General features: G+C 39.1%; 1 pseudogene; it reads left to right on the forward strand.

Annotated features, from left to right (window-relative positions):
- Positions 1-1,293: 1,293 nt before the first annotated feature.
- The window catches only part of LOC120174426, a 29,544-nt pseudogene continuing 9,228 nt past the window's right edge, over positions 1,294-21,609 (forward strand).

Consider the following 21,609-nt stretch of genomic DNA (forward strand, 5'->3'; position numbering starts at 1 on the left):
AAAATTGAGTCATCGCTTCAGCCTTTGGCTATGAAAAACTTAGTTAAGTATGATAAAAATCATACTTAACATTTTAAAAGAAAATAAGTAAAAGCGAAAAAGTAAAAACGAAAGAGAAAAGTAAAAAACTTTTATAAAACAAGAGTAAAGAAAAACAGGAGAATCCGAGAAGTGAATGATGATTTGAGCTTACCCCAAGGGGTATTTATAGTCCTCAAAAACCCTAAAAATCCTAAGAGATAATTCTTAAAAAATTGCAAAGATAATTCCTAAAAATCACAAAAGATAATTACTAATAAATTACAAAATATAATTCCCATAATTGTTTGAAATAAAGCTAAAAAATAAAGATAAATCTTCAATTCACGTTTGGATTTGTGGCTGAGTCTTTTGCTTGTACGAAAAATGCTGATTGGATCTTCTAGAAGATGATGACTTGTCGCTATGTCAGTGAAACTATGCCCAATTCATCCCTATTGGTTCAGTCTTGATTCCAGAAAAATAAAATTTTACAGAATTCGTCATTTTTAAGATAGTTTTTAGAATCTAATGTCTTGCATAGAAAACAAGATAAAATGCACGACTTAACAACATAAACCGACAAATAAATAAAGGAGTAAGTAACAGTAAAATAATAATTAAATCAAACCCTCATCAGTCATAATTAAGAAGTTTTTTTTATAATTTAAATTTATTTAATTTGATTATTTTTCTTTCACAGATAATAATATATTTCTAATTAGCGTAAAAATCTCATAAATCTCTTAACAATTTCTTAGCAGTAGTATATCTCAAACTAAATTTGAAGAGAAGATTATTTACCAAATTTGCCCAAACACCGGGCTTCAACTCAATAATATCTAGGGTAAACTGTGAGTTTAGTACCTAAACTCAAATTTTTCAAAATCATACTTAACGTTTAGTTTTATTTTCATTTTAATATCTCGTTGTTAAAAACTTAACACATTTGTACTTAAACTATCAATTTTAATCCGTTTTAGTATCTAAACTTTTATTTTTATTTTAACTTAACGTTAAATTTTTAAGCGTGCGAGACGTCCGAGAATCCTATCGGAGATTCTCAAACAGAGTAGAGGGGCCACACAGACAGTAGCGGCGGCGGCGGAACAAAACGTAAACCATCACTTCCACACTGCCTTGATATTTGCTGGGATATTAATAAAAGCTTGAGTGCACACAGTGGAGGGACTCGGTTATATAATATGTTTTTTTCTCCTACCAACCCCATTCCCCTCTCCGTCTTTCTAAAGATCAATTTTAAGTTGACTTTTGTTTACTTGGCTGAGAAGCAACGGCTACCACCTCTTGGCCAGAATTTTCTTTTGAATCTTCATCCAAATGGCATTTTCTCTTCATAATTCATCAAGCATTTCCCGTGTTGGCTTCGCCTCCCAACTTTTGGGATCAAATTCCGCCTCCAAGGCCTCTCTTCCCGTTTCCTTCCCTTCTTCTCTTGCAAATCTCTCCTTCAAGTAAGTTCCTCTCTCAGGCTTCTTTAATTCTTGGGTAAGAAATTTTGGTTTGTGATTGCATTTAACAGATTCTGTATTCCGTCTCCTCTATTCATTTGAAGAAAGACCGTAAATATATTCATTGTTCATCCTTTTCAGTCCTTTTGAGTTGCAGCTGGCAATGAATATAAGATTCATTCTCTGCGAGAGGCGAGTGCAGATCGAGTTAAAAGAGTAGGTTGACAATATGTACGGACAAATTGGAAGTGATTTCATTTAGTATTGTCTCTTAGCTACTGCATTCCTTAAGCTGATACATTGAAATTGAGAGCTATTTTAGTTTAAGAAACTTACTTTTGTGACACTATCGCAAGCAATGATATCTATCAACTTAAAGAAAAAAATATATATACAGTGCAAGCATTTTCTCAGTTGTGTGAAAATTGCAGACAAGTTGTCTCAAAAGTCTTATTATCCCCCAAGGGGTGGAAGGGCTAGTAATATTGGAGAATTTCATTGTTAGTTATATGTACTTCTTGGCAGATCGATCGAGGCTTCTAGGCAACAGTCATATAAAACAAATGCAATGTCCAAGGTAGAGAGTAGCAGCTCTGATCAAGTGAAAGTTGTTATCACTTTGAGCCCCAGAGTTAACTCTGTGAAGCCTTCAAAGACGGTGGCTATAAGCCTATAACCGATCATGCAACTGCTCTTGCACAAGCTGGTGTCCCTGTTATTCGATTGGCTGGACCCATTATAGTGGTGGTGCTTTTCTTTTTCTTGTCCATTTTGGGTCCTTCTTCTTGTTTTCTCTGTTTAAGTTGTGTGGCATTTTTTAATTTAGACTCTGTTCTTCCCGTAACTAGTAATTTAATTTATTGTAATTTTTTTGTTTCTGGAAAAATAAGGCTGGGATATATGCTATTCGTGAAGGTTACACAAGGTACACACCCAATGCTGGTACTTTGGAACTTTACGGCAATTTGTCATAAGCTAAAAGGTAAGTGTATATTTAATGCCAGTGCTTTTCTGATATAGAAAAGTGTAAATTTGATGCATGTTTACTTTTGGAGTAGGATGAAGCATGATTTATCATGTTTTTCTGTTTCTTTTTACGTATTTCCTTTAAATTATTTCAGAGGAGAATGGAGTCTCTTATACGCCTGATCAAATTGTGGTCAGTAATGGTGCCAAACAGAGTAACTTTCAAGCCGTTCTTGCTGTTTGTTCTCGGGGGGATGAGGTATAGTTTTTCTGTTTGACAATCTTTACAATAGATCATGCTAAGAATATGCTTTAAGAAATCCTTCCCACCCCTTTTTGACCTAGTCGTGAACATGTTGTTGCAGATGTATTTCCTTTCTGCACCTAATGCTACACGTTATCTTCTTTCCTTCCTATATCTTTGACCAAATCACTTAAGTTCCTAGAACTGAGGACTTTCTAGTGACGCCATATTTACTTTTGAATTTAGTGAATATTCTTTGGAATATGGAATCCTTTCCATTGATTGATTATTCTATCAAAACATGAATAAAATGTGGATACAAATTTCACGAATGAGTTTTTAATATGTAAGAAGAGTGTACTTTCAAATACCATTGTTTCTGATTGCATATTGAGGTGAGTCTGAAAATTATACCCGTCTAAGAATATCAAAGGTGCCTTCTTCTACTTTAGAACTTATTTACTTTTTCGTATAGCTATTTGCAGAATTAATCAAATTCAAATACCCATGAGCTCATGTTCCCAAACTCAACCTTCGTTAAAACTACAGTTTTCTTTTACAATAAAGTGCAGTTGTGTGTGATTATCTGTTGACTTGATAACAGTATCTGGTCTTAAATAAGAGATTTTTGATATGCTACCTTGTAGTGATAGTTATAGACCGAGTTTCAGTTACACCATGCATATTTAACTTCCAGTTGCCAGGGTACAAATTTAGGCAATAAGAATACCATATGGATTTGAAACGCTCGGCCTAAAATAGATCAAGTATCAGCCTAGCTTTGTCAAGAAAGTGGGGATAGAAAACCAAATGAATTAAAATAACCTATAAATTAGAACATAATATAAGTCTGTAAATATTATACAATATTTGCAGCGTTTTATGTTAACAAACACCGCAAAAACGCCACTACAGACCTATTTTGTAGTAGTGTTCCTGTTCATGTTGTTAGATCTTCCTTCCAAATGTATTATCTGTTAGTAGCCTTAATTAGGTACTGAAAGTCATGCTTCCAGTAAGTAGAATTGTGAGAGGTGGCTTGATTATGTGTGCATAATTTATTTCAGGTAATAATTCCTGCTCCATATTGGATGAGTTACCCGGAATTGGCAAGGCTGGTTGATGCAAGACTTATTATTCTTCCAACACTCATCTCTGATGATTTTCTATTGGAACCAGAGCTCCTTGAGTCTAAAATCACTGAAAAGTCAAGACTGCTGATTCTATGCTTTCCATGTAATCCAACTAGATCTGTTTATCCTAAGAAACTGCTTGAAAAAATTGCAGAAATTGTAGAAAAACATCTCAGGCTTCTGGTATTATTATTGATCGTATGTAAATGTGTGTGATATGGAACGCAAATCTGTGCAAGTATACACAATCGGTGTAAGTAATACAATAGTGAGTGAGTATCGTCTCCACAGTGATTGGGAGAATTCTTTAAAAATTACTACAGCTAGGAAAAGGTGTCACTAACTAATCGCTAATGCCCAAATCTAATGATATAAATAAATGAAGAAATGTGCTATGACAGATGGTATGAACAGATGGAAAAAGTTTGTTGAGGCAAGAATTGTGTGAAGTGAAATGAGCAGATAATTTTTGTTGTGGCAAGAAAAATATACAAGAGTAAACAAATAAAAATTGCTAAGGCGAAAATTAATTGCAAGAATAAGTAAATCAAAGTTGCTAAGGCTAAAAATGTTCGAGTTATGAATATATACTAACAACCTCACACAATAAGACTTCTAACGGAGCACTTGGGTTGGATTTGATATAGCGAGAAATTATTCTATGCCTAGGATGAACTAAGTATGTTGTGTTTATGTTACCCAATAGGATTTACTAAAGTGTTCCTAAGTTATCTCTAGTAAGGAACCTTATACAACTATTGTCACGACAATACCTCTCAGCGTAAACAATGACTCTAGCCTATCGATTAAGTACTATCCATTTTAGTCGCTTGAAACTCTCTCATTATCTCTAAGGCTGGTTAGAACCTCACCATCTCATATTAGTTCCCTTGTTCACGTAGATCTAACCCAACTCTCTCGATATTAGGTATCAACTCCTAGAAAAATGTCTATCTCTCGACAGATCTTACAAAGACTAGGAATATTATGCCAAGGCACCAACAATCTCTCAAAAGCTCTTAAAGTGCTAAGGCATAAGATTAAAACAATGAACAAAACAACAATAAACATAAATATACTTATCATCCATTAAACATAAAATAAGTATCATCCAAACAACTCCAACACCAAATAAAACAGTTCACGATGTGGCTAAAATTATCCCAAAATATCCATTAAGTACAAGCCCTTAAAAGATAAGAAATAAAGAACAAGGAGAAAAAAACTCCAAAAAACAGAGTTGTTACCGTGACATTAGACTATCACCATGACTGCTCCAGCGTGCTAGCCTCTCTCGATGGCCTAGTCGCTACTCCGACGAAGCCCGACTATGGAGGACACCAAGGAAGGACAAGAGGAGAATGGTGGAGAAGTTATTGCATCCGCTTTTTCCAAAGCTTTTTAGGGTAAATGAGAGTGAGATCCTCTAAATGGTATACATATGTGCTATTTATAGTAGGGAATTTCTAGGGTTTAGTGCCCTTGAAATTTCCCCAACTACCCTTAATTTCATGTCTATTTTGTGAAAACTATGGCAGAGGTCCCAAATCCTTGGTAGGGGCAGAGGTTCAAGTGAGGTGCATTGGACAACTAGTCACGCGACGTCAACAATTTTGTCTCGTATTGCGTCAAACTTGCAAGATAAAACTTGTCGCGGTGAAAAATTTCTCACGGTCATCATCTTCAGTTCCTTTTTCCCTCACACAAAATTTGTCTTGGTAAATATTTTCCTCCTCAGTCATTTCCTATCACCTGCATCGTCACAACCAGCACCCAACCCTTCTCATCAGTAGCATCAGTTTTAAAGAAAAAAACTAGCCGAGGCAAAACTTATTCACCACATGCATGAAATGTCCTAAATGCAACTAAAATGTTATGACAACGGCTTTTGACAAACAATAACTTAGGTAAAAAAAACCTAAAATATAGTCTTTTTACTGAGTTATCTATTACATAACTTGAAATCTCAGATATATACTATGTTGATGCTCCAACACTGGGATTTTTATTATTGGCTTATTCAGGTGCTATCTGATGAAACATACGAACATATAATTTATGCACCAACAACTCACACAAGCTTTACATCATTGGAGCGTACTCTAACAATCAATGGCTATTCTAAGGTAACTTAATTGCATTTAAACCTTGTTTTCAGTATTCCCCTCTACTCGATTGATAAATTTTCCATGCTCAATATTGGTGTAGTTCTTTTAGTGGTGGTCATTTTGAGGATTAACATTTTGAAGATGATATTTATAGGCTTTTGCAATGACTGGTTGGTGACTTCGATACATTGTTGGACCAACGCACTTTATTGTGGCATGAAATAAAATTCAGAGCAAGGTATGTTGCATTTAATTCCCATTTTAATTTTTGTCCAATAAAATTGTGTCCTGTATGCATTGGTGCAACAATGCTATTGACTTTGCCTATGATACTTCATTGGCGTAGAATAAGGGTATGTGCAGAGAATATCATATTTCTCTATATTTGTTGATATTTTAATGATAAAAAGGGCACCTATTTATAGGCTACAATGAGGTTCAAATCTAGGGAAAATCACATAAAATAAGTAGATACAATATTTGTTAAATCACGAAATGTTAGCAGCTAGATATTTGGGAATACAATTCCCTAACTTTTCACAATTTGCACCAATCTACACTCCTCATCAAGATGGTGAGTATACATTGTAGATTCCCAACAACCTCTTCAACCATATATGATAACTCCTTGAAAAGGTCATATTTTGAGACCTTTTCACTTAAGTTATTGAATGTCTAAGAGCCCATTTAGGACCATTTAGATGCATTTAGGAGCATATAGTTGCATGTGGTGGATTTCAGTTTGTCGTGGCATTTTATTTTTACAGCGGTGCTGCTTTATGGGAAAGGTACTTGTCTGATGATGTGCAGGTGTTGAAAGCAAGGAAAAGAGGATTTAAAATGCTGTGACATAAGGATATTGCTGAGCTAAATAAAAATGCCAAGTTCAAATGGCATTTCAGGAGCGTACAAGGAGAGAGAATATATTTTCTAGCCAGCTGTCCTAGATTTTACGCATGCTCTGCCCGAGATACCCACCGCAACATTTTGGCGCTTCAACCACCGGTTCTGTTGATGACGTTGCCTAGTCTGACCCTGCAGATCCTGTTGGTCCTAGGGCACCTGTAGCGGGATTATGCCGGTCTCTAGCCAGCTACCTAGGCTGTATCATTGCCTAGTCTGCTCGACTCCCAAGCAACTCAACCATGGTTTTGGGGTTTCCTAGGATGGTTAACACCAAACCTTAGGATTTCTTTTCCCCTATAAATATAGGAGGAATCCATATTGAAGAGGACTTTAGTTCCAGCCACATTTGATCTTAAAAAGTTAGAGAGAGAAAGTCTCATCTTTCTCCGTCAATCCCACTTGCCGTGGCATTTCTCCTTGACTAGCAGAAGGGAGTGGCGTTCTGAGCATCCGAGAGGAGCTAGTCCGCTGGGAGCAGTCCTTGGTGGCCGAGGAAGGCATTTGGCAGTGCACGTCGAAGGATTTCTCCCCTCCCCTTAGTCCTTGCTTTTATATTTTGTTGTTGGGTTGTAAGGAACAAATGAATCTTGCTTTGTGCTTGTTGATTTCGAGCCCCATCATGAACTTATCCTATTTGGTGGGAGTTCACATGGTTATTTAAGTTGTTATTTTAATGAATGGTTATTGTTTCATGCTCAATTCTGTTTTGTTTATGATGCTTAAAGTCTTGAGGTTGTAGGAGCTACGAGAGTAGCCTTTCCTTAGGAGGGTTCATGAGGTTCGAGAGAATGCCTTGGCAATTTATCTTTAGTCTTCGAGAGAAGCTAGGGAGGAACTACATAAACAACGGGTTCTAGATAGTAACTAGGCCTAATCCACCTTAGAGATAAGAATAGGATTTCATTCGACTAAAAGGAGTTGTGTATAAACGATAGGTTAGATGTTAATGCTGCCACAAAAAGGTATTGCCGAGGCATATTCTATTAGCTGAGTCAATAGGATCACTGCTTGGGCTTACGTCAATCGGTTTTGCCAGGGCATCTTTAGTCTGTCGAGTCCCTTACTAGAGATAGCATAGGGCACATCAGTAGACTCTGTCGGGCAGGGTAAGCATAGAAGAAGCACCATTCAGAGAAATAAACTTAAGTTTTCCTTGTGCTCCCATCACTCATTTCCATTGATGCTTGTCTTGTGAGAAAGCTAAAGTCTCACATATATTAAATCTAGTATTTGAATTTTTATTTTGCCTTGACATTTCCATTTGTTTTCACGTATCACAATTTAATTTGCCACGACATATCCATCTGCTACCACACTATCACCACTCCATTTCCATTACGTCCATTCCATTTTGCCACTGCATTCTCATCTATATATACCATAACTAACTTTACTTAGGTGACAAAGTAAAGTGCCTTGACAAACCTATTTGATTTCCCCAATTCCCTGTGGAGACGATACTCTACTTATCACTTTATTACTTGTTCGATTGTGTATACTTGCCCACATATCCGCATCATATTTTAGTACTCACAAACAGCGGATAAGTTTTTGGCGCCGTTACCGGGGAATTGCAACTGGAAGTTAAATTGATTTGTCATAGCATTTTTATATTACTTGTGTAAATTTGTTTTTTCTTTTAGTTATCTTTACTTTATATTTTCTTTAATTTTTCAGATTTTTTCGAGTTTATGACAAGAAGCAACCCTGAAGAGCCATTGGAACCTATTGGTCCTGAAATTGAAAGGCTCTTTAGACAAAGAAGACGAGAACAACGTGTCAATATGTACCAACTCGAAAATCAAGGCATTGGCCATGAGGGTGATCAACATGCTGAGGCAAATCCAAATACTGGGAATGAGCTAGGCCTCGGGCTATTCGTGATCATTTAAATCCAATCTTAGAGGATCTCAACCCTGGAATTGTGGCACCCGATATTCAGGCAGCCCATTTCGAGCTGAAACCTGTCATGTTCAACATGTTAAACTCTATAGGGTAGTTTGGGGGCATGCCAAATGAAGATGCCAGGCAGCATATTCGTAACTTCTTGGAAGTGTGCGATTCTTTTCGCCAACAAGGGGTGCACGAAGATGTTCTGAAATTAAAGCTATTCCCATATTCCCTACGAGACAGAGCAAGGGCATGGTTGAGTGGAGTTCCAGCGGGTTCTATGGAGTCGTGGACATATCTGTGTAAATATTTTTTGCTGCGGTATAATCCTCCGAACATGAACACCCAACTTAGGAACGACATTGCTTCATTCCGTCAAGCTGATGACGAGTCGATGCATGAGTGCTGGGATAGATACAAAGCATTGCTTCGCAAGTGTTCAAACCATGGTTTTAATATTGGACACAAGTAGTGATGTTCTATAATGGAGTAAACGCACCCACGAGGATGATGCTAGATGCCTCGGCAAATGGGACGTTACTGGATAAATCATCAGCAGAGGCATTTGACATCTTGGATAGGATTGCTACCAGTGATTATCAGTTTCCCTAACTAAGCATGGGTTTGGGCGTAAGACACATGGAGCTCTCGAGCTAGATGATGCCGTGTCAGCCCAACTTGCTGCCATTACCAACATGCTAAAAAATTTACAAAGGCCAAGTGAGGTAAGGGAAGCGAAGGCAGCCTGTTCAATTTGTTTATTATGCCAAGGCAATCACAATGAGAGTAATTGCCCAACCAATCAAGAATCCATCAACTTTGTTGACAATTTTAATCGAGGCAATAACAACCCCTATTCAAACACCTATAATCCTGGATGGCGTCAACATCCAAATTTTTCTTGGGGAAATCAAGGAAACAACACTGCTCAACAGCCAGCTCGTCAGCAGAATTTTAATGATACCCAGGGCTATCAATCGAATATGCCATGGCATAATCAAAATAAGGGAGGGCCATCTTCATCAAATACTAGTTCTTTGGAGACCACAATGGAAGAATTCATTGCAACAACAAAAACAATGCTGCAAGACCACTCGACCTCTATAAAAAATCAAGGAGCTCTACTCCAGAGCCATAGTTCATCGTTAAGGGCACTAGAGAGTCAAGTAGGTCAGATTGCCGCGGCATTACAAGAACGCAAACCCGGACATTTGCCAAGTGACACTAAAGTCACCAAACCTCATAGCAAAGAACAATGCAATGTGCTAACTCTCCGAAGCGGTACACAAATTAATATAGAGGATAAGTCTGGGGGAAAACCGAAGGAAGATTCACCCCCCACAACTAGTCAAGCTGATAAAGAACTACAGGAGGAAGCACCGAAGGAAGAAGATAAATCTGAGGGTTCATCAAGTAACAAAGCTGAGGGGGCAAATAAAAATGCCACGGTAACTTCTGTTCGTACCCCATCATTACAAGAAGCCAGACCCCCGCCTCCTTTTCTGCAAAGACTGAAGAAACATAACGAGGATACTCAGTTTAAAAATTTTGTTGACATTCTGGGTCAACTGTAGATCAATATTCCTTTTCTTGAAGCAATGGAACAAATGCCCACATATGCTAAATTTCTAAAAGAAATCGTCACCAAGAAGAGAAATGTTGAGCAGTACGAAACAATTGCCACGGCAAAATAATTTTGCTTTTCCTTAAGCAAGCTACCACCAAAAAGACGTGATCCGGGTAGCTTTATCATTCCATGTTCGATTGGAAACAAATTTGTTGGAAAAGCACTGTGTGACCTTGGCTCAAGTGTAAACTTGATGCCTAAGTCGATTTTCGTAAAACTGGGGATAGGAAATGCGAGACCTACTTCAGTCATCTTGCAACTTGCCGATCGTTCACATGTGCATCCAGAAGGGCGAATTGAAGATGTCATCGTGAGGGTTGACAAGTTCGTTTTCCCTGTCGATTTTCTGATTCTGGACTGTGAGGTCGACGCCACAGCGCCCATTATATTGGGGAGGCCTTTCCTAGCCACCGGTCGTATTCTCATCGATTGCGAGAAGGGCGAGCTAACCATGCGAGTGGCCGATCAACATATCACTGTTAATGTTTTCCGATCTCTCAAACACATGGATGATTATGAAGAATGTCAGAGAATTTTTGAGGTAGACACTGAAATTATAAAAGAGGCAGATCAATTTTGCCACGACAATTTCATTCAGCTAGATATTGATGAGAGGCTCCTTTAAGAGCCGAATGACTTTTCATCCGAGTAACAACATGCTAGCTTCCTTAAAGCTAGCCCAGGTACGCGCTTTGAACCTTTGAATTTCGAAGAGTTTGTTCCTCCTAAGCCCTCATTACAACATGCACCTACCCTTGAACTTAAAAATTTGCCACAACATCTTAAATATGCTTATCTGGGTAGTAATGACACTTTGCCTGTGATTATTTCCTCTGCCCTTACTCCTAACCAAGAATCTAGTTTGCTAAGTGTTTTGTCACAGCATAAGAAAGCGTTAGGGTGGACGATGGCAGATCTCAAGGGAATAAGTCCAACAATCTGCATGCACAAAATTTTGCTGGAAGAATGCCACGACAAATCCATAGAGCCACAGCGAAGATTAAATCCAATCATGAAGAACGTTGTGATGAAAGAGGTTCTCAAATGGCTCGATGATGGAGTGATATACCCTATTTCGGATAGTTCGTGGGTCAGTCCCATCCAATGCGTGCCTAAAAAGGGAGCATGACCGTGGTAACGAGCGAAGGAAATAACTTAATACCTACTCGCACTGTCACTGGATGGCGCATCTGCATGGACTACCGCAGGCTTAACAAGGCCACCAAGAAGGATCATTTTCCTTTGCCATTCATCGATCAAATACTGGATCGACTTGCGGGCAAGGCATACTATTGTTTCTTGGATGGTTATTCAGGGTATAATCAGATTGCCATAGCACCAGAGGACCAAGAGAAGACGACATTCACGTGCCCGTATGGCACATACGCTTTTCGAAGAATGCCTTTTGGACTCTGTAATGCCCCGGCAACTTTTCAGCGTTGCATGCAAGCCATCTTTTCTGACATGGTGGAGGATTTTTTGGAAATTTTTATGGACGATTTTTCTGTTTCAGGAGACGATTTTCAAAAATACCTCGGCAATTTGGCAAAGGTACTGAAGCGATGCGAGGAGGCTGATCTCGTACTAAACTGGGAAAAATGCCACTTCATGGTGACTGAAGGCATTGTTCTAGGACATAAAATTTCTGCAAAGGGCATTGAGGTCGACAAGGCTAAGATCGAGGTGATCGAGAAGCTTCCCCTACCAAATTCTGTCAAGGGCATTCGGAGTTTCCTTGGCCACGCTGGTTTTTACAGACGATTCATCAAGGATTTTCCACACTATCCAAGCCTTTGTGCACCTTGCTGCAACAGAACCAACCCTTTGTGTTCGATCAGAAATGCCATGGCGCATTCAAAGAGCTGAAGCAGAAACTTATCTCTGCACCAATTGTAGTTCCCCCAGATTGGACGGCCCCATTTGAATTAATGTGTGATGCAAGTGATTTTGCCGTGGGAGCTGTGCTTGGGCAGCGTAAAGGTAAAATCTTTCATGTCATATATTATACTAGTCGTACCTTAAATGATGCACAATTAAATTACACAACCACTGAGAAAGAATTACTTGCCATGGTATTTGCATTTGACAAATTTAGGTCATACTTTATAGGCACCAAGGTTATAGTTCACACTGATCATTCAGCCATAAAATATTTAGTGAACAAGAAAGATGCCAAGCCTAGACTGATCAGGTGGATATTACTTCTGCAAGAATTCGACTTAGAGGTAATTGATAGGAAAGGTACTGAAAATCAGGTTGCAGACCACTTATCTAGGCTAGAAAATATTTCAGAATGCCATGACATTTTTTATATTAAAGAAGAATTCCCTGACGAGAAAATTTTATATGCCACGGCAATTCCGTGGTACGCTGACCTAGTTAACTTTCTTGTTAGTGGTGTTTTTCCTTATGAACTGAACAGCCAGGGCAAAAATAGGTTTCTTCATGATGCCAAGTTCTACTTTTGGGACGAGTCGTACTTATTCAAGCAATGTGCTGATCATATGATTCGACGGTGTATCCCCGAAGAAGAACAAAGCAATATCTTACACCATTGCCACATATCAACTTGTGGAGGGCATTTTGGAGGTTCGAAGACTGCTGCAAAGGTCCTCCAGTTAGGTTTTTATTGGCCATCATTATTTAAAGATACCCACGCATTTTGCAAGGCGTGCGACAGATGCCAACGCACTGGAAATATTTCCAGACGACACGAAATGCCGCTGCAAAATATTCTGGAGATTGAGCTCTTTGATGTTTGGGGCATCGATTTCATGGAACCATTCCCATCTTCCTTTGGAGATTTATACATCTTGCTAGCGGTGGATTACGTTTCAAAGTGGGTTGAAGAAATTGCTACACCGAGAAACGACTCAAAGACTGTGCTCAAGTTCCTTCATAAGAACATTTTCACTCGTTTTGGAGTCCCAAGAGCTATTATCAGCGATGAGGGCACTCACTTTGACAACAAGTTGATTGCCAAGACATTACAGAAATATGGAGTGCGACATAAGATTGCCACGGCATATCATCCGCAGATGAATGGACAGGCTGAAATCTCCAATCGAGAAGTTAAGCAAATCCTGGAGAAGGTGGTTAACCCCCGAAGGAAAGACTGGTCCCCAAAGCTTGACGAAGCATTATGGGCATATAGGACAGCATTCAAAACACCTTTAGGAATGTCGCCCTTTAAGATGGTATATGGAAAAGTCTGCCACCTCCCTGTTGAACTAGAGCACAAGGCGTATTGGGCAATCAAAAAGTTAAACTTTGACGAGCAAATTGCTGGGGAGAAACGATTACTTGATCTAAATGAAATAAAGAGTTTCGAGTGCAAGCATATGAAAATACCAAGCTCTACAAGGAAAAAACCAAAAAGTGGCACGACAGAATGCTTTTGCCACGGCAATTTCATATGGGTCAGAAAGTACTGTTGTTCAATTCTAGGCTCAAGCTCTTCCCAGGTAAATTAAAGTCACGCTGGTCTGGACCATTTGAAGTTCACTATGTTTACCCTTATGGTGCTGTTGATATCAAGAACCTGGACGATGGATCCATCTTTAAAGTCAATGGTCAGCGCCTAAAGGCTTATCAAGGAGTCCCACCTGTACGTGACAAGTCGGCGTTGCTCTTGCAAGACGTTGACACTGGTCCGACATCTTAAGGATGCCGTGGCATTTTTAACTTACATCTGTACATAAATTATTTTTGTTTTGCCTTTATTTTAATATTTCTCATTATTCAGTAATTATTTTCATTTCATATTTTTGCCAGGGAATCCCACGCACTAAGCACGTAAGGCGTGTTGACGAAGTTGAGAACACTTTGGGCGGCAAAATGAAAAGGAAAAAGGAGGGAAATTTTATTTTGACTTTTGACTTAGGAATGAATTTTTTTTTCATTTTGTTTTCTTTCCCGCCCTACCCCACCGCTTATCTATTTCCCCCCCCCCAAAATATTTCCATTTAACTAGCCTACCCCACTTACTTTTCACTTTTCACTTTCTCTTTTTACTTTCACTTTCTAGTTTCCTCTTCTCCTTTCCAACTGCCGTCGACCACCATAACAACCGCCTCAAAAATCTCTCTTCCTTCATTTATTTTTGCAGTCTCACGATGGTGCGCTCACGACCAGCCCCACCACCCTCACCACCACGCTTTGTCGACGAGGCTGCCAAGGAATGCTATCAAACCATAAAGAACCGGAGAATCTTTTTCGAGTTGGGCTTTGTCTTCTCTGAGGCGGAGAACACCGATTTGGGTAGCGAAGTGTTGGACGTGGTCACTAAGCATAAGTGGCAGAAGTTTGCCAAACATGCTGCCCCTGTCAACGCCACAATAGTGAAGAAGTTTTATTCTAACATTACCGAGCCAAATCAGCATGCCGTGATGGTTCGCGGCATTTCTATTCGTTTTACTCCTACCGCTATTAACCGTTATTTTAAACTGCAGGTTGCTGATGACCACCATGCGAGCTTTGCCCAAGAGGCTGACCATTAAACTTACCAAGGCATCCTGGAAGAATTATGTCTTCCCGGTACTCAGTGGAATGGTCAGCAACTGAAACGAAAGACCGTGGATAGGGATCGACTGCTCCCCCATGTCAAACTGTGGAACCATTTCATGAAGCACAAGCTTATGCCAACCTCCCACAATACAACTGTATCATGCCAGCGGATGCTTTTACTGCACTCTATCATCACCGGACGAACCATCGATATAGGGAAGATTATCGTGGAACATGCTTATCTATGCCTAAAGCGACAGGCAAGTGCCTTGGTATTCTCAAATCTCATCACTGCTTTATGTCGAAAAAAGAAAGTTCGAGAAGAAATGTTTGATGAGATTTTGTCGGGCATTGCTGGACTCAACAAAGCGAAAATACCTATGTTGTTGGGCTACAAGGAAGCCAAAGGAAAGGAACACGAGGCAACCACATCTCGCGTTGCATCATCACCACATGTCAGGGCATCTTCAACTGACCTAGAGCAGGCTGTCCAGCGCACTCACCAACATGTTGGGCAGCTATCCGACAAACTGATGGTCTATTTTTCTTATGCCAAACGACGTGATGCCTTTCTCACCAGTGCCCTGATGGAGTTCCTCCCGCACACTAACTTTACCATTCCCCCTTTTCCTGATGAGCTCGTCCCATCGCATGGAGATATCGAGGCATCTGCAGAAGTACCTCCACCCGCCTCAGCTGCTGCTCAACATTCATCGAGTAAAGACAGTCCCCAGCGAGCTGAAGCAGAGGAGCCAGTGGACCCTGATCCGATCCACGCTATTTCGCCTAATGTAGACAGAGAAGCCAACCTCCAACTTGCTAATTTTCCAGAGCCTGCCCCATTTGTTGAACCATTCGCAGAAGAACATCAGCAATTCCACCACCTGTGTACCGATGGAAGCAGCCAACCCCGAAGTATCACAGACTACTGAGTCGGCCGAGGAGTCACAATCGGAGATGCCACGGCAAGCTCCTTTGCGTAGGAGCAGACGTCGCCTACGAAAGGCATCTCAACATCAGGAGCCCCCACTCCCAACTGTTCAAGAAGGCCCTCGCACTCCTCCAGCTACACCAGTTTCTGACTCGAGCATTCCAGCCCCACTAAGCTCCGCAAGCGCACTCGCCGTGCAACTGCTGCACCACCACCATGAAGCCAAGGTACCTTGCATTGCATTGCATTCATAGCATGTAGTTTTCATTTTTCTTAGATTTAGTAAGCATTGGGGACAATGTTTCTCTCAAGTTTGGGGGAAGTAGGGTTCTCGCATCATTGTATGATAGTATTAGTAAAATGAATATGCCATGACATTAGTAAATATAGAATTAGTTTTCTGGAATTAATTGAGGATGCCCGATGATGAAGAATTCTTGATGGCTAGGATAGAATGTATATGACTGGTTGAGGATGATAGAACAACTCTAGGACTTGCTTCTTTGAAACCCTTGAACACGAGTGTATGTTTTCCATACTTGAGAAACTTAGAAATTTTTTATAAGAGAATTGTTAAATGTCGTGGCATAAAACTGTGAATGATGAAAACCTCGCATAAAAAAAAGAAATATAAATTATAAATAAATGCCTTGGCATATCTGTAGAGGAACACTCCGCTATGTCTTGGCATATGAGTGAATGAAAGTAGTCACAGGATGACTCTACCTGACTAGCTCGGGGGTGAAAGGTATGCTCCCTTTCATCTAGAGTGTGGGATGATAGAGTGATGGGCTGACTCTCCTCGTAGCAGAAGTAATCAAAGAAAACAAAGGGGAGTAGTAATTTGAAAATGTCATGGTAAATTAAGAAAGCTTGAGTAGAAAATTTTTAGGTTTGTTAAGCATGGACTGGATACAAACACGCACACACCCACATAAAGAATCTTGCCCTAGGGGACGGTACTTGATTTCTCAAACTAGTCTAGTATGTTGAAGCCATATGAGCTGAGGGCTGAAATTTTATCCCATATAACTATTCTGCTTCTGAACTTGTCATGGTATTTTTGTTTTGCTTATCACTATCCATTGCTTGAGGACAAGCAATAGCTTAAGTTTGGGGGTGTGATAACACCTTGAAAAGGTCATATTTTGGGACCTTTTCACTTAAGTTATTGAATGTCTAAGAGCCCATTTAGGACCATTTAGATGCATTTAGGAGCATATAGTTGCATGTGGTGGATTTCAGTTTGCCGTGGCATTTTATTTTTACAACGGTGCTGCTTTATGGGAAAGGTACTTGTCTGATGATGTGCAGGTGTTGAAAGCAAGGAAAAGAGGATTTAAAATGCCGTGACATAAGGATATTACTGAGCTAAATAAAAATGCCAAGTTCAAATGGCATTTCAGGAGCGTACAAGAAGAGTGAAGATATTTTCTACCCAGCTGTCCCGGATTTTACGCATGCTCTGCCCGAGATACCCACCGCAGCATTTTGGCGCTTCAACCACTGGTTCTGTTGATGACGTTGCCTAGTCTGACCCTGTAGATCCTGTCGGTCCTAGGGCGCCTGTAGCGGGATTATGCTGGTCTCCAGCCAGCTACCTAGGCTGTATCATTGCCTAGTCTGCTCGACTCCCAAGCAACTCAACCATGGTTTTTGGGTTTCCTAGGATGGTTAACACCAAACCTTAGGATTTCTTTTCCCCTATAAATAGAGGAGGAAGCCATATTGAAGAGGACTTTAGTTCCAACCACATTTGATCTTAAAAAGTTAGAGAGAGAAAGTCTCATCTTTCTCCGTCAATCCCACTTGCCGTGGTATTTCTCCTTGACTAGCAGAAGGGAGTGGCGTTCTGAGCATCCGAGAGGAGCTAGTCCGCTGGGAGCAGTCCTTGGTGGCCGAGGAAGGCATTTGGCAGTGCACGTCGAAGGTTTTCTCTCCTCCCCTTAGTCCTTGCTTTCATATTTTGTTGTTGGGTTGTAAGGAACGAATGAATCTTGCTTTGTGCTTGTTGATTTCGAGCCCCACCATGAACTAATCCTATTTGGTGGGAGTTCGCATGGTTATTTAAGTTGTTATTTTAATGAATGGTTGTTGTTTCATGCTCTATTCTGCTTTGTTTATGATGCTTAAAGTCTTGAGGTTGTAGGAGCTACGAGAGTAGCCTTTCCTTAGGAGGGTTCATGAGGTTCGAGAGAATGCCTTGGCAATTTATCTTTAGTCTTCGAGAGAAGCTAGGGAGGAACTACATAAACAACGGGTTCTAGATAGTAACTAGGCCTAATCCACCTTAGAGATAAGAATAGGATTTCATTCGACTAAAAGGAGTTGTGTATAAACGATAGGTTAGATGTTAATGCTGCCGCAAAAAGGTATTGCCGAGACATATTCTATTAGCTGAGTCAATAGGATCACTGCTTGGGCTTACGCCAATCGGTTTTGCCAGGGCATCTTTAGTCTGTTGAGTCCCTTACTAGAGATAGCATAGGGCACATCAGTAGACTCTGTCGGGCAGGGTAAGCATAGAAGAAGCACCATTCAGTGAAATAAACTTAAGTTTTCCTTGTGTCTCCCATCACTCATTTCCATTGCTGCTTGTCTTGTGAAAAAGCTAAAGTCCCACATATTTTATCTAGTATTTGCATTTTTATTTTTCCTTGACATTTCCATTTGTTTTCACGTATCACAATTTAATTTATCACGACATATCCATCTGCTACCACACTATCACCACTCCATTTCCACTACGTCCATTCCATTTTGCCACTGTATTCTCATCTGTATACACCATAACTAACTTTACTTAGGTGACAAAGTAAAGTGCCTTGACAAACCTATTTGATTTCCCCAATTCCCTGTGGAGATGATACTTTACTTATCACTTTATTACTTTTTCGATTGTGTATACTTGCACACATATCCGCATCATATTTTAGTACTCACAAACAGCGGACAATATACATTCACAAATTCCAAGTGCAAGGCCCTATACTCACTTCTACACTACTTCTATAAACAATCGATTGTTTCTCGCTTCCTTAGGTGACTAAATTTCCCAAACCAGAGAACAATAACTACTGCTAGACCTTCTATTAGTTACCTCCCCAACCCAACTCGAGTCGGTGAAAATTTACACTGATATGTCTTTTGTTTTTCAAAAAATTAAACCATGACCAGGAGTTAGATACCATAGAATACTATTTAAGTCCTCCAAATATTCTTCTCTTGGATCTGTATATGATTTCTTAATATGCTTACTAAGAAGGCAATATCAGGTCTGATGAGAGAAAGGTAAATCAATTTACAATCTTACCCACTCCTTTGATTGGCTTCCTCTCAGTTGGCTTATATCCTAACATTCTCGTTTCAGACAATAAGTCCAAAATGTATTTTTCTCTGGTTGATGACAATAACAACCTTTGATCTCGCAACTTCCATCCCTAAGAAGTACCTTAGACTTCATAGATCTTTAGTTTCAAATTCATTGGTCAACATTTTCTTCAGGTTATTAATTTCGGCATAATAATATCCAATGATAATAGCGTCTACATAAACAATGAGAATGGATTTCTTCTTCCTTGAAGTCACCTTTAAAAATAATGTATGATCTGTCTGACACTGTTTATAGTCATTTTTAACAATGACTTTTGTGAACCTCTCAAACCATGCCCTAAAAGATTATTTTAGGCCATAAAGAGACTTCTCTAGCTTGCACACTATCTGAGTTCTCATGTTTTATTCCATTCATGGAGGTAGTTTCATATATACTTTTTCTTCAATATTTACATTCAAGAATGCATTCTTGATATCTAGCTGATGTAATTACCAATCTTCATTTATAGCTAAGCTGATTAGAACCCTAATTGTATTAAGCTTGGCTATCAAAGAAAATATCTCATGGTAGTCAATGCCATAGAACTAAGTAAAGCCCTTAGCCACCAACATTGCCTTGAACCTTTCAACACTGCCATTTGAATTATACTTCACATTAAATATCCACTTACATCAAACATGTTTTTTGCTTGTGGCAATTTGGTTAGGGTCCAAGTCTTGTTGCTTTCTAGTTCTCTAATTTCTTTCTTAACAACCTCCCTCTATCTAGGATCCTTCAAGGCCTCATCCACTATTTCAGGTATCTGAATTTTGTCCAATCTGGTTGTAAATACTTTAAAAGAAAGCATTAAATTCTCATATGCAATAAACCTTTGTTTGGGATGGTTTGTGCATTTCCTTACCCCCTTTCCTCTTAGCAATGGTAAGTTAATATCATCCTCAAAAGGAACAGAAAATTCACTAGGAGATGGTGAATTACCTCCACTTTCTTCCTTAGAGGCAATTTGACTCAAGTCCAGTTCTTGGCATATTCCATGTTGTGTGGCAGCCTCTGAGATGGACTTTTGCTTTTTCCTTCTGTAAACATTGAGTTCCTTTCTTTCAAGTGGGACTTGGTTACTTTGAGGTGTTCTTAGAGAATTTTGGCTAGGTGGAGTGTAAATTGTTTAGAAGGGTGATTCATGGAGAGATGACTGTAGTTCGGGTAAAGGCATTTTTGGTATTGTTGGAAGTTGAGAATAAGCTGAGAAATAGACTGCAAATTTGGTGAGAATGAAGGTTGAAACATTGGCTACAATTTAGAAGAGTTTTGGGAAGGTTGGATATTAGTGGTGGTATGAAATTGACTCAAATTCTCCCCTGAATTTCAGTCATAGCAAAAAAAATGAGTATATTAAAAAAATGTAACATCCATGGATATATAAAATTTTTGTGTGATAGGAGAGTACCTTTTGTAATTCTTCTTAATTGAAGAATATCCTAAAAATATGCATTTGACATACTTGGGATTTAACTTAGACCTAGATTGGTGATGGTTGTGAACAAAAACAATACATCCAAACACTCTGAAAGGGAATATAAAAGACATTGGCTAAAAATAAGGAAAGTTCTAGAGCAATATTTGTAACGCCCTTAACCCGTACCCGACCCGGATACGAATCCGATGTGTCACATTGACTTTTCAAAACATTGATTCATAACAATTAAAAAATTTAACTTTTATTCATATTAACAATGTGAAACTCTTTAAGTTAAAATAAAATAAAATATAAAACTCACATTAATACTTAATAAAAGTCTTTAACAATTTACATAAATACAAAATGAGGAGTTTACAAAATAGATCAGAGCATTTCAAATTAAACGTGTAAAATGCCAACAGTTTACAAATTTACAGGAAATCTACATTCAATTTATCTTGATCTGATCTTCAAAGGAATACGCTATCCTCAACAGAGTTCAACCTTCCGATTTCTTCAAACCTACGTGTGAGAAAATCACATGATAAGTCGATGACTTCGTGAGGCAATTATGAGAGAAACCTTAACTTTTCAAACGAAATCTGTATTTATTAGATAGAAACATTTCTTAAAAGAATTGCTAATTTGTTTTCCATAACCATAAAGTATACTTTTATAAGTTATTAATTTTATCTAACTTTGTTTCAACTGCCCAACGTATACTACTGAGAACTCTAGGTATTTGAGTACATTGAGGTTATGCACTAATGCTATCACCACAGCTCGTATAATTTGCATTGAAGTGCCATATATTGTCTCGAATGACCACATAGGTTTGCACCGAAGTGTCACATAAGTTTGGCACCGAAGTGCCACATAATTGTCCCGAAGGAACACATAGAACCCTCGAATTTTGGCATGCCAACTACCTCTAATCCTCATATATATACCTTGGGCTTTTAACCATATAATTATTGTATTCATTATTCGAGGTATCTATTATTCACTTAGGCAC

The sequence above is a fragment of the Hibiscus syriacus genome, unplaced genomic scaffold (genome assembly GCF_006381635.1).
Source record: "Hibiscus syriacus cultivar Baekdansim isolate YM2019G1 unplaced genomic scaffold, ASM638163v2 tig00112079_pilon, whole genome shotgun sequence".
NCBI lineage: Eukaryota > Viridiplantae > Streptophyta > Magnoliopsida > Malvales > Malvaceae > Hibiscus > Hibiscus syriacus.